Below are 12,849 nucleotides of genomic sequence, written 5' to 3'. Positions count from 1 at the left end.
AATGGGAATATGCCTTGTTTGCAGATGAATAAGAGTGGGGAAAAAATTACACTCCATAAGTTTTCCCCTCCAAAAGTTATAATTAATGGTTGTTTGCAGTTACCAAGTAGTCATGATTGCAGGGGAGATAACTCATACCATGTTTATTTTGTGAAGAAATTTTAAAATTAACTAATGAAAATACTACAAACATTTATTCCCACGAAGAAAATTTAAATTCAGAAAATTCCCACTAAGAAAATTTAAATTCAGAAAATTCCCACTAAGAAAATTTTAATTCAGAAAATTTCCAATAAGAAAATTTAAATTCAGAAAATTTCCACTAAGAAAATTTTAATTCAGAAAATTTCCACTAAGAAAATTTAAATTTAAATTCAGAAAATTTCCACTAAGAAAATTTAAATTCAGAAAATTTCCACTAAGAAAATTTTCATTCAGAAAATTTCCAATAAGAAAATTTAAATTCAGAAAATTCCCACTAAGAAAATTTTAATTCAGAAAATTCCCACTAAGAAAATTTAAATTCAGAAAATTCCCACTAAGAAAATTTAAATTCAGAAAATTCCCACTAAGAAAATTTAAATTCAGAAAATTCCCACTAAGAAAATTTAAATTCAGAAAATTCCCACTAAGAAAATTTTAATTCAGAAAATTCCCACTAAGAAAATTTTAATTCAGAAAATTTCCACTAAGAAAATTTTAATTCAGAAAATTCCCACTAAGAAAATTTAAATTCAGAAAATTTCCACTAAGAAAATTTTAATTCAGAAAATTTCCACTAAGAAAATTTTAATTCAGAAAATTTCCACTAAGAAAATTTAAATTCAGAAAATTCACACAAAGAAAATTTAAATTCAGAAAATTTCCACCAAGAAAATTTTAATTCAGAAAATTCCCACTAAGAAAATTTTAATTCAGAAAATTTCCACTAAGAAAATTTTAATTCGGAAAATCTTCAATTTGTTTTATGACATGTCAACCGTTTAACGCTAAAAAACAATACTAATTTTAATTATTCAGTGTATACAATTAGTTGAACGGAAGTTGCTATTTTTAACAATATTTTGAGGGAAATTGTAGTTTCCTACATAACCCAACAATATTAATGGGTAAATAATTGCAAAAGATCAGCATAGTTGAATCCATCGTCACCAACAGTATCCAGAAGATTAATAATATAACCAGCAGGTAGGACTTCCACATCTTCGATTTGTTTTGTTTCAGAAACATTGAATATCATAAATCGATACCAATCAATCGATGGTGACTAATAAATGTTAGGTTTAAACAGGTTTAGTTCGAAATCGTTAAACTCTGATCATTGGTTGCTTTACATTTGTTTTGTATTGTTTGTCATAATTACCGGATGTTGTGTAAGATACGGACAAGAAAAAAATGGAGGGGAGGAAACTTGAATTTTACACAGGCTTTCAACAATCCTTATGTTGGGGAGGAAGAATATGAATAATTTTGTGATGGTTATTTATGCAAAAATAAGGATAGCACACCATAACTGTTGATAAGTAGAAATTTCTAAACTCTACAAAGAGCAGTTCCATCTGAGTATGTTTATATGTCTGACTAAAAGTAAAAAATAACAAAACAAATAACTATAATGTTAATATTTTATTGATTTGCATTGTCCTGAATGAATATGTAAAATTTTCTAAAAATTATTCGTTCTTTGACTCTAAATTTTGGCAGATTTCAGGGTGGGGGGTCCCGGTCACATTATGTACTAACTAAAAGGAAGTAACTCTGATTTTTAATCAAGGAGTTAATTCCCTTATGCCAACTCATTCAAGGAATCTATATAAGGGAGAGTTGTCTGGTTGCATGCATGTGCGTATATTCAAGGAGAGGATCAAGAGAGAGGGAAACAGGAGGAGGAAAAAGAGAAAGATAAAAAAAAGGTAAAAGTTTTAGAAATATGATATAGTTTTGTCCCGGTCAACACTGGGTAGCCTTGCTAGTAGCAAATAAAAAGAAAGGAAGAAAATTGTTTCCTACAAAGATATTTCTTGAAACTAGTTTTCAATGGCGAAGTAACGTTAGAATTTAAGTGAGATCGAACTTTTCTGATAAATAAAAATTGAACAAATTTGCTTTAAAAGTTTCGGAGATTATAGACACTCCATCAAACTTCATCACCCCCCTCCCACATACACAAAATCTAAAGAATTCCCTTGATACTCTCCTTCATCAAATTCCGTTTAATTTCTGTTCTACATGTGTGAATTAGAAATTGACTAAAACTAATGTATCTCTGGCCAAGTCATTATTTATCCTTCTGTCTCTAAAATTTAATCTAATCACTTCCTCCCCTGTCAACAGACTCTACTACCTTAGCATCTACTAACCCAAAGATTCACATCCATCATTTCAATGTGACTAAACCAACTAAGTCTCCTGTTCTGCACACATCTTGTCCTGATTTAATCTCCTCCTGCAATCATCAAATCTAAGCTTGTCATATAACACATCCATCATATCATTCTCATAACATTTCTCACCATGCAACACATGTCTTCAACCCTCATTGGTCAGGTTCCACTTCCATACATCACTCTGTACGTTTCACGGCAGGTGCTCAACTGAGCTTCACCCCCCCCCCGCAAGTCACCCGACTAGCTACAACAACTATCAACAATTTCTCTTACTTTCTATCCATGCACAAATCCAAGTGAAAATTTCATGAGCAAAATTTTTTTTTCCTAGAGCTGTCCATCTGTGGAACACAATATTACAGGGCATCTTCCCAGCTGACTATGACATGATCATTTTCAAGTGCAATGTAAACAGGTTCTTAAAGAACCATCCTCTAAAATAAATTATTATCAAATTTCCATTCGATGCCTCCGTTCAGTCTTGAAAGACAAAGGATACCCCTTGTAGCAGCAGCTGCACGTGTAATTGTGAGGCAATGGTTGCGCAATCACCAACCACACCTCTCCTGAATCGGCACTGTTTGAGTCCAGTGGCAAGAAGAAATCCAGGACGACTGGAAACAATGCCGAGATAAGTGAAGAACACATACAGCACCTCAAAGGCCCAAATGGTCACCCATTTAGTACTGACCAGGTTCAACGTTGCTTAACATTAGGAAGTAGAGATTTCCATTACAGTATTTATTAATCCTTATACTTGAGTGGCCTCCAGGCCTTGATAAGCAATGACTATACGAAAAAAAAAAAAACATATGTCAAGTAGACGCTTCTTCCTGTCATAGTAGTAATGCTATGTTGGTTAGCCAGGACAGAAATTTCTTCAACTTACTCCATCCATAGTATTAACAAGTATTAACAAGATGAAGAAAAAGGAGGAGGATGTAGAGAGAATTAATAGAAAAAGCACAAATGCTATACTTTCATGCAAAAAAAAAAAAAAATTCGAAATACACACATCATCACACAAACTTAAAAATTCTAAAAATAACCTGAATAGTCATGAATATTTTGTTCCTGATTTTCTAAATCATATTTTGTTAGCATCTATGGCAAGCATCACAATTATCTATGGCTGCACTACGAAAAGCATTGGTGATAAAGATCTTGTTGATTCTCCATCATGCTGCATAATGGAGAGGAGAGGTGACTTATCAGATATAACCTTTCTAAATTTAAGCTGCCCTCCTTTCACCATCAATGCTCTTATCCTTGTTTTGTTTTAGTCAGAATTAATAGTTCTCTCCTTGAGAGAGCCTCTTATTTTGGTTAGTATCTGAGACTGACTCTTACTCCAGATCTAATACAGAAAACTTGTGTTCAATTCTCAGTGCGGACAACACTCAAAATACAATTGTAAATTACTTAGGGCTTCTACTCAATCATAGCTGATGGAATGAGAGCATGCTACCCCCATGGATTAAATACAGAATTCCGTTCGAAATTTTGTGCAGATTCCAGAGTTTGACAGAAATATTCCCGAGTTTGACAAGATACACCTGAAGAAGGTCAGAGGTTACATTGTCTGAAACGTTGTGCAAATAAAACTCAAGATGAGAACAGTACTCCGAAGAATCCAAACAATATGCAAGACTTTGATCCAATCTGTTGCTAAGATTGTTGGAAAAATGGATCATTTTACCATTTCAAAAAGTACAAGACTCTAGATACAATCTTCTACCAATATAAGAACCAGATTCGTCCTAAAATTAAATACTGCTGTCACATCTGAAAAGATGCAGCTCAGGACCCTTTTTTTTTTTTTTGTATTTACCTTGACAAAATTCCAAACTGACTTTAGAAGATTTTAACTTTTCTGTTCTCTACACAGTGTTACTCTTTCTCTACTCCATCGTTTTTTTGTTTTTTCATGGAAAGTGCTCGATTGAGTTCCAATTCTTATTTACTTGAAGAGGTCAGTTTTGATCGAATGAATGTATTCCACATACAATGTTGAACAAAACACCCTGGGCAATCATAGTAGCCAGATTTTATCTCTATCGAAGTCTTGGCGATTTTATGAGGAACGAAAATACATTGCAGTTCTAGAGATGACAAATGTGGCCTTTTTCATTTTGCTTCTAGCAGATGGTGCATGATGTTACTTACTTCAATATGGTAAGTCATTTTCTTTTTCTCCGTCTCAAACAATCTGATAGTTTGTGAAGATCTTTATATACATTTATACATTCCTCTTAATTTTTTTCATCATTCTGTTTGTAATATTAGTAACTGATAATGGTTCTTCTTTATTATTGTAACGAAGAAAAATGAAATGTTGAATTTCATGGGAAACCAGTAGTATCTACTGATTTGTTATGTCACAGTAATGAACATATCCAAAAATTACAAAAAAGCAAATTAATGAAAGTTTTCAAAGAGAATTAGCAAAAATTAAGTTTTGCTAAATTGGCCAAGGATTTTCAGTTTTCAGAAAATATTAACCTTTTTCTTACAATAAGAACTCTATTTTTTTTTTTTATTTATTTATTTTTTTTTTGCAAAGCTCAATTTTGCTAATTGTCTTGGAACTATTTTCATTAACTAATTTTCTATCCTATCATTTTTCATAAATTTTGGATATATTCATTATTGTGACAAGTAATATCATTGGTTTCACTTAAAATTCAATATTTCAATTTTCAAATTTTGCTACAATAGCAAAGAGCCCATATAATTTAGGTATAGACACTTCTTTCAATCTGATCAAATCAAATTTTCCTATTTGATACACCCATCTCGATATTGTCTAGATTTAATCTTCTTTGAAGTAATCTGATCTGTGTTCATTCTCGTATCATTTTTCTCCATGCATAACTCATCAGCCATCATTACAATGTGAATACATGGCTGATAAACTCTTCCACCGGTTAATAATAAATGGGGGTAACGTTGGTTAACAACACAGACTGAAAACCTGGGTGTGCCGCGTTCAAATACAGTTCGTTTCACATTTTCACCAAACTAACCTGACCTTGTGTCTAACCTGAAAAAGAAGTAAATAAAATGGACTATTAGTATTTTTATTACTATATGTGATAAGCGTTAGGTGTGCTATTGAACAATAAATTGTAATGATTTCTTAACACAAGCTACCCCCCCTCACACACACACAAAAAAAGTCCTAACAACCGAATAGATATTGTGCCTCCTCCCCCCTGTAGTAGGTAAAGCCTGGGAGTGTAGTATCATAATGCTATGCCCCCACCTCTTCTCAAATTAAGCATTAAAAGATAGTGTAACTAATCGAACTAATTTGTATATTTTCTGCTTTAGACAGATACAAAATCATTAGGTATAGATTATCATTAATCTCCGAGAGGTCTTTATAAGGGAATGGCCATAAAGATGTAATTTTTATCTTATTTCTCAGACATCTTGACCCTTCTTGATTCACTTATTTTAAAAACAATTTCCTGACTAATTTCTTTTTTACCATGTCACATCGACGTAGTAATGCGGAGGGGGAATCCCTATTTAGCTTATTTAGATGACAGAAGAACTTTATTTAAGTACAATACTTAATAGTAACAGCAATGGTAAGGTGCAAAAAAAAAAAAAAAAAAAGTGCCACCTAATTTAACTTTTAGTATTCGTTAACTAAATATGCAGTATCTTAGCTGTGATACTAGAGCTATTCTTCCTGAGTGGATGCTATGCTCCGTGCATTACTTTAATGTCTTCCTATAAATACGAAATACGAAATTCCGATCCACCATGAACTAGTTCTTGTAACTGGAACAAACACCTAACTGCTAGCTACGGAATCCCAATATACATTTTACCTCCAAGACGATTACCTGTCTAGCCTGCATGCGCAAAAAAAAAAAAAAAAAAAAAAAAAAAAAAATTACCTGCCACTCTAAATCCTAATGTAGATCTGTTTCTTGTAAATTAATAACCCCTATCCCTTGAAGGCTAACAATCTGCTCCTTCCCACCAAACCGCCACTTAACTCCTACATTTCACTCCGTTTTGTACTGGAATCTTTAACTTCCAGCCCCTGACTCTCACATGCTAACTGCTTAGTCATCACTAAACATCTATACAATTCTACCCTCTAGACATGCATTGGAGTTCATTCCTATTCCAGTTGGTATTAAACAGCCAAAGTATGTACTCGGAAGCAAAGCACACCGCACTGCATTACACAACTGTCTCCTCTTAGATAGCTTTGCAACGCTAATACGAAACTGAACCAATGCTCCTTGCTATGCTAAATGTCCATAACTTTTACTTGAAAGCTGAAAACATCTCTCAATAATAGAAATTAACCTTGTACCTCCAACTTTATTCGCACCTACTAAAACCAGCCCATATATCTATTTACCAAATTACACATGACTCAAAACTTACTGTTTTACCCGTACTATACTGCACTCGCATCTCATGCCCTGCTATCATCTAAAATATAGTTTTGGCACAACTCGTGGTTCAATTCTTAACACCTACTCACACTTTAATATTATACTAGACCCAAGCTCACATGAATAAAAATAAATAAATAAATAAAAATAAAAATAAAAAAGGAAAAAAAATAATAAAAAATATATATAAACTAAAGTGTAAGCCTCAAACCACATTATCTCCTAACAAGCCTCCTTACAATCATAGTTGCTTACACTGCATGAGCTCTACTCAACCCCTTTATCCACTAACAATGAAATAACAATATCCCTAATCCACTTTGAGGAGTGTAACTATTTAGCAGATATAACCTCTACAAACTAACCCAATAACATTAACTAACCTCGCGGGGTCGCAGAAATACCTGGATTAGAACCCAGGCGCGGAGCAAACCCTCTCAGTGGTGACGGACCCAGTGAATCTTTCCAGATCATCCGTCTAGGAGAAGGAAAACTCTGAAACTAAACCAGAGAGGAGGGAGGCCTCTTCAGTCTTGGATGACAACCTTCCTAGAGCTGGTGACTCAAACAAATTACCGGTTTGCAATACCTAAATTGCTTAAGGAGTAGATAGGTCCTGACTATCGCCCGGCTTCCATACTCCTTCTTTGCCTATTATTCAGGCGCAGAGATACTATCACAGTGACAGAAACACCCATTGGTAGATCTTGTTTCTTGTCTAGGGCAATGAACGCCGTTTCCCCCACTCCCGACACACCCCACCCCTTAAGCTGGGCACTTGAGAATGCTTGAGTACCACATATGCCTGAGCAATTAGATTGGGTTGACCTTCCTCTGATGGGTTGAGGGTACCGGATTGACAGTTACTGGCTGCTGTTTCTGACTGGTAGTACAGGAGCCCTAACTCTTTGGTAGCGCTTAGAGCGGCTGCTCCATCAACAGTTGAATAATACCGGGATGTTTGCAGTGCCATGGCGCGCATGGAAAGGGACCCTGCACTCATCCCCGGTGGGCTTTCCTGAGGCCACAGTCCTAGTTGATGGAGGGTCAGCTGATGGTCTACTTGTGATGCATGTGTGATATTCTGCATAACCTCCTGTTCGGCTTCCCCTAACCCAACTGAAACTCGGTAAAAAACATGATGACAGTACAACCTAAAAATAAGCTAAAACCAGGCTTAGGGACAAACAAATCCAACTTGCCTCCTCCCTTGAGGCTTGCATTCACAAATATCCGTGGGCTTAGAACTAATTTAGCTGATGTTGAAGCATTTCTCCTAACAAATACCCCGGATATCTTAGCACTAAGTAAGACTAACCTACACTCCTCCATCCCCTCTAACTACTTTAACATGCCTGGATATCTCCCACTCTGCCGTAAGGACTCTGACAGACATATGCACGGACTTGGAGTTTACATTCGTAATACCCTTCCCTTGACTAGAGAAACAAACCTAGAAACAGATGATCAAGCCTTTATGTGCTTTAGACTTATCATGCAACACAACATTAGCTACTTTTACTTTCTCTACCGCTCTCCCTCGACCCAAGACTACACCATAATAAACAAAGTATCTGACAGCATAGACACAGCACTCTCCTTCGACACTAGCGCCCAAGTACATGTATTTGGTGACTTTAATGTCCATCACAAAAACTGGCTTGGATTCTCTACTTATACAGATGCAGCAGGCAGCGCAACTCATAGCTTCTCTGTATCTCACTCCCTATCGCAAATTGTTACTTTCCCAACCCGCTTCCCTGATCAGGAAGAGCAACACGCATCACTATTAGATCTGTTTTTGACCACAGTTCCTGATGATTGTGTAACGAAAGCCGACAGCCCACTTGGGAACGCTGATCATGCGGTAATAATGGTTGAAATCGCCCTAAACTCCAGACCCAAAACTGAAGAGCCAGTGCTCAAAACAACAAGATATTATAAAAAGGCTGACTGGGAAGCTATCAGAGATCTTCTCAGAGACGCCCCATGGGGAAATATTTTTTCTCTTCCTGCTGAACAGTGTGCAACTGAGACCACTGAATGGTTCAAAACTGCAATCGAAGCGCATGTTCCCATGCGGAAATTCTATAGCAAGCCCCACTCTCCCCAATGGTTTACTTCGACTTGCGCAACTGCCATTGCTCAAAGGCAGCATGCATTCCGCAGGTTTAACCGACATAAGTCCAGTTCAAACAGACAAAAGTACATAGAAGCTAGAAGTAACGTTAAGAAAGAAATAGCGACAGCTAAGAGGGAATTTACGGAAACCACTAAAAAACGCATCGAAGCACAAAAATTAGGAACTCGTGACTTCTGGAAAATCTACAACAGTGTAGTAAATAATGGGCAATCAACAATTCCTCCACTAACCAACAATCACGAGGTTCTTTGCTCAGCAACCGAGAAGGCTAACATGCTTGCCAGTCGGTTTGCCTCCAACTCTACACTGGACCCTCTAAACCACCCCCTACCTGACTTTCCTATGCGGACAGATGCCACGCTAGACGATCTGGAAATCACCCCTGCTCAGGTGCATGCTATCATAAAAAATCTTGACACTTCCAAAGCATGTGGACCCGACCTCATCCCAGCTGTGCTATTAAAAAAGTGCTCAGCCGAAGTAGCTCCAGTTCTCTCCAAACTCTACAACAAATGCCTTAATGAATCTTGCTTTCCGAGCTGTTGGAAAACTGCTTCTGTGGTACCAGTATTCAAGAATTCTGGCGAAAGAACTGACCCATTAAATTATCGCCCTATTAGCCTCCTCCCACTTTTTGCCAAAATATTTGAGACCTTAATTAACCATGCTCTAGTCCAGCACCTTACAGATGCTAAACTTCTGACCGACCATCAATATGGATTTAGACAAGCCCGTTCCACGGCAGACATCCTCACTGTAATCTCCGAACGCATATACCATTCACTGGACAAAGCGGGAGAAGGCAGAGCGGTAGCTCTAGATATATCTAAGGCTTTTGACAGGGTATGGCATGAGGGTCTCCTCAGGAAGATTAGATCTTACGGTATCACTGGCAGAATACTTAACATAATTAAATCCTTCTTAGATAAGAGAAAAATCCAGGTTGTCCTCGACGGTAGTACGTCTAAACAACATAATATAAATGCGGGAGTGCCCCAGGGATCTATCCTTGGTCCTCTGCTGTTCCTGATATTCATAAATGACCTCCCCGACAAAATTGCCTCTGAGATGGGTATATATGCTGATGACACCACACTCTATAGCAGGCACGACAGGAAAACAAATGAACATATATCTAAAGTAATGGCAGAAACACTAGAGGATGACCTCAAATCAGTAGTGGAATGGGGACAAAAATGGATGGTAACGTTCAATGCCACCAAGACAAAACTGGTTTCATTCAATAATTACAAGAAACCTTCTCTACCACCTATAGCAATGGCCAACAACTCTTTAGCTGAGAGTACGTCTTTCAAGCTCCTTGGCCTAACGTTCACAGGAAACATGAGCTGGAACAATTACATCGAGGGCATTGCCAGGGCCGCTGCGAGGAAGGTGGGCTCTCTCTACCGTGCTAGAAAACTTCTAACACCCGAAAGTATCCTGTACCTCTATAAGGCCACTATTCGCCCATGTATGGAGTATTGCTGTCACATTTGGGCCGGTGCATCAGCTACTAGTCTCTCGCTCCTTGACAGGGTTCAAAAGAGAGTCGCAAATCTGATAGGCCCTAAACTGGCATCAAAACTTCAGCCTCTGTCCCATCATCGAAACGTTGCATCCCTCTGCCTGTTCTACAAGTATTATAATGGTGAATGCTCTGAAGAACTGCAAGCACTTGTGCCCCCACGACGTGAACACCCTCGACAGACCCGACAAGCTACAAAATCCCACCCCCACACTGTAGAGATCCCTAGATGTAAAAGATCTTTCTACTCCAGTAGTTTCTTCCCCAGAACTGCTAGACTTTGGAATTCCATTCCAGGTCACTGCTTCCCCAACTGTACTGACATGCATAAGTTCAAGTGCAACGTGAACCAACATCTCGCTGCCCTAATCCCTACATAGTACCCCAGTAGATGTTTCCCCTGATAGTAGCCCCCTACATTAAAGTGGCAATGTGCCTTGTTTGGGGTGAAAATGTAATAAAAAAAAAAAAATAAAAAAAATTCCTTGTTTCTCCTTGGAAAATTTTCACAGGAAAAACTATCACTATTACAAAGAAATTTTCTTTCTTACTCCATGTGCCTAATACCAAATTTTCAGGAGAGTTTCTTTCCAAGAACTTCTCATCTGTTAAATACGCTGCCACAAGATAGCTTTCCTAAGGACTGCAACACGATAATCTTTAAATTTAATGTCAATAAAGACTTGTCATAAACCATCTCCATGAGACATCAAATTTTATTCATTTCATTTATTATTTCCAATCCTCACATAATATTCTCCATCATTCAATTGTCAATCTCATTAACACTTTTCCTCAAATGACTTTTAACACTGATAGGTGGTGATTCATTAATAATAAATTTTATTTTAATATTTCCGTTACCTTTACACAAAAACATATTATCATTATATTAAAGCCAAATTAATCAACGTTTGTTTTCCTAAGGCCTTTTCCCTATCAATATTAGATTTCTCTTAGTCTGCATGTTCCACTATTTCATAGAAACTACTGTGCTGATTTGGCTGAAATTTTGTATGGACCTTTGTTATGATAAAGTGCAGAAAACCAAGTATTATTGCATCCATTCAATACACAGGGGTTTATAGGGATAGTATTTAATGCAAACAAATGAGCACAAATTTAACCATCAATTAGGTATGAAAACACTCATCCTAAATCAACAGGTTATAACTTTTGCCAGTTTTAACAGACTAAAAAAATCTAGTTTTAATCCCACACAAGTCCAAAGAGACCCAGGCTTCTCTTCAGAAGGATTGTTACGACTTTGTACCCTTCTCTCACTGGCTCACCTCCTCCCCCAACCTGAACCTGCTGAATAACTTCATTTGGTCATACATCGGGAACAACACCAACATGACCTCCCACACCACCAAAGCCAGCCTGATCGCTGCCATCTTCTAAATATTCGCCAAGCTCCTACCAGCGCTTGTGGAAAAAGCATGTTCTCAGTTTCGGACCTGTATCGAAGTGGTTATTGAGGCTGAAGGTGGTTACATTGAATAGATGTCAGCTCTACTGCATAATCAAGTTACCAAAATTGATTTTTTCAATAAAAGTTTTAAAATAAAGATGTAGTGTTGTTTTTTTGAGGGCGACAATTTTATTGTTCTATCCTGTATTATTTAACGCATCAAATGACATCTCTTATGAACTTCATATCTATCACTTTCACTCTCTCCCATTGTAGATTGTTTGAGTCCAACTTTTATTTCATATGTCTCCCTCTCTCTCTATCTCTCTCTTTCTCTCACTCAATAGTTGAAAGTAATAAAGAATAAACAGATTGGAATCGTCCATTATGAAAAGTAGGAAGTATAACCACAAGCCGCAATATTATTTAACTCATAATCAGAGAAGAGGAATAGAGAGATATAGTAAGCAGAACAGAACTGATTTAAATTTTTTGTCTATTCAAGAAACTCAATTTTTCCTGATTCCAACAATCTAACCTGACGAATGAATAACATTTCCTTCTCAATAATCTTCATCAATATCTTATTTGAATTCCACTTCATATTAGAGTATGGGGTTAGCGCATCTTCAATTTTTATGAACCATGTAATGAATTTCAAGATAACAGATCCATTCATTAAATGTATTAAGTATTAAAAATGGAAGACGACATTGTCCAAAGGGAGATAACTCCAAATTTCTTTTCATTTTTATTATGCAGTTTTCTTTGCCGTTAAGGAAAGAAATTCGAGAGAGAGCGAGATCTAGTTGTACCTAAACAGATTTTTAAAAAAGCTCACCGAATTGGCAGGTGATAATGTGGAAATGTGTGTGTGTGTGTGTGTGTGTGTGTGTGTGTGTGTGTGTGTGTGTGTGTGCATACATATAGGTTAGTGACTAATCGGTTTCTTT

General features: G+C 36.7%; 1 protein-coding gene across 1 annotated transcript in view; it reads right to left on the bottom strand.

The window, feature by feature from the left end:
* Positions 1–12,849, bottom strand: part of LOC145248359 (guanine nucleotide-binding protein-like 1) — a 342,841-nt gene that overhangs the window by 151,112 nt on the left and 178,880 nt on the right. The window lies entirely within an intron of this gene.

The sequence above is a fragment of the Euprymna scolopes genome, chromosome 26 (genome assembly GCF_053919585.1).
Source record: "Euprymna scolopes isolate OS-2025 chromosome 26, ASM5391958v1, whole genome shotgun sequence".
NCBI lineage: Eukaryota > Metazoa > Mollusca > Cephalopoda > Sepiida > Sepiolidae > Euprymna > Euprymna scolopes.
This window is presented reverse-complemented; position numbering and strand designations above follow the sequence as displayed.